The sequence below is a fragment of the Hyaena hyaena genome, unplaced genomic scaffold (assembly GCF_003009895.1).
Source record: "Hyaena hyaena isolate Hyena2069 unplaced genomic scaffold, ASM300989v1 scaffold_354, whole genome shotgun sequence".
NCBI lineage: Eukaryota > Metazoa > Chordata > Mammalia > Carnivora > Hyaenidae > Hyaena > Hyaena hyaena.
In genome coordinates, this window is record NW_024080988.1 from 1111820 (window position 1) to 1114185 (window position 2366).

Here is a 2366-nt window from a genome sequence, read left to right on the forward strand (position 1 = left end):
ATGGGATAGATGGAAGGATGGAGGGAAGGAAGGAAGGAAGGAAAGAAGGAAGGGGAGAAAGAAGAAAGAAAAAGAAAGAAAGAAAGAAAGAAAGAAAGAAAGAAAGAAAGAAAGAAAGAAAGAAAGAAAGAAAGAAAGAAAGAAAGAAACTGTAAAGAAATTTCTTAAGGCCTCAAAAACTATAGCAGACATTTAATGGATTGGATTGTATGNAAAGAAAGAAAGAAAGAAAGAAAGAGGGAGGAGGAAGGGAAGGAGGGAGGAAGATAGGAAGGAAGGAAAAAAACATGTATGGCTCACTAAATATCAGAAGTGGGAAGAATTCTAAATTTCTTCTTCCTTTTGCTCCTTCAAAAACACTTACAAGAGCTAATCCATCATTTTCTAGAATTTGAATTTAAATATTTGTTATGTATAAGTAAAATATAAGTTGCCTTTTTCTGAGGGCTTCCTTGGCGCTAGGTCTGTTAATCCCATTTAAGACACACACCATTCTCTGCGCTTGGTATTATTATGCCTACTTTACTTTTAAGAAATCAATATGACTAAGGCTAAGAAACGTGCAGTGGAATGCTCAAGAGCACAGTGTGCCAGAGCAAGGATGTGGTCATGGCTGGGTGTTTAATCCCTGGCTGCTTGTAAACGCCAGTCTACTGCCTGTAAAACACTTGACCACACTGACCACCACGGTACCTATGAAGAGAGTGACGCTCAAGATGTAAACACAACCTCCACTCTCTCAAACCTTGTTCTCTCATGACTGAAGAGCCATGATAAACTTGTTCATACCTCCAAAATACGGAGAGTGGGAGAGGGCTATAGGCTCATTAATTTTACAAACTTTGATGGGAAAGTGTAAAGAAGAATAACTCACATTTCCAACTGTCAATAAATTTACTCAATTGAAGGTGCATTACTAGAGTATCTAATTTTCTACAAAAGCTATTTTCTCAACTTTATATTTTTAGAGGTAACATCTGAATTATTTTTATGGTTTTTAGGTTGTAAATACCAGTTAATCATTGCTTAAAAGCAGTCTGATAAAGTTATCCACATGATAGCATGGGTTCATATGCTCTAAAGTGCATCATTTGAACTAAAATTATTTTTCCTCTTGTTAATATTAGGTTAGAACAAATGAAATTTCCCATTTGCCATACATTGTATCCAATATGGTTTATAGAAAATCACTTTCCACAGACTGCCAAAGTATCCTACACCTGAACAAAGACTACAACTTTGGTCATAATTAACCCATGGAAAAGAAATGAAATAGACAAGCAAGAGTAGTACTGAGGATATTAAAGAAACAACCTCTATTATATTTCTCACAGAATATTAGATTAAAATTCAAATTCCTTCTAGTGACAGATTGTTACAAGTATAAGAAATGGCACAAACAATCCATTTCAGGACAAAGATTTAACAAAAATAGGAAGGTTAATTATAATTGAATATTCCCTATGGATAGCTCAGAAGATATGCCGTGGTCTATTTCTTATTGACAGGTGGTAGTGTAAATTAAATGTGGTATTATGCATTCAAATTGGATTTCAACTACTCATCATCCATAGTGTGACATTAGAATTAGCATTGATGATGACAGTCTAAAGATCATAATGAGAATAGGTGCCCTTTTCCATTCATATTGCAGATTCACTGGTGGGGAGGGTAGGAGTTGGAGATGAGATTCATAATTTTGTTATAATCTTTGCTGCCTGAACAATTCATTCCATGAGCCGACTATCCTGAATATTAATACTGTACTCACTATTCTCTGAATTAATGACAGACAAAAGGCCACTTGTCTTCTATAAGTATTGTGCCAAATCGGCAGAAAAAGAAGCATTCAAGATCCTATCAGTTCTACCATCAATCACTGTTTCTGTAACTACGGGAATGTTAGGGTGCTCTCTAGAACCTCACATTCATACACACAAAGCAGCAGTGAGGCACAATTAAATAACAGACTTAGAAAAATGGGGAGGCAAATGAAGGAAAAAGAACATAAAGGAAAGGGAGAAAAAGAGTTTGTTTTTGATGATGGCCAGGCATGACTTCAATTGCATAAGTCAAAAGGCTCTCATTTAGAGATGTGCACCAGAAATCTGATATGAAATTCTATGAAGGTATCGATGTGCTTTGGCATGCGAATATTCAAATTACTCTGTGGGTACTTCTAATTCACAGCTATCCCTGTGATTCCACATACTATTTCTCACCACAAGGGTTGTGAACAACCTCCTTTAGAAAAGCACTAGATTAGAAGGGGGTGCTGGTTGCAAATGAATATCCTGCATCCTACCCTACTCCTACTAATTCAGAATGTCTACTAATGAGCCCTAAAAGCTTTTGCTTTTTAATAT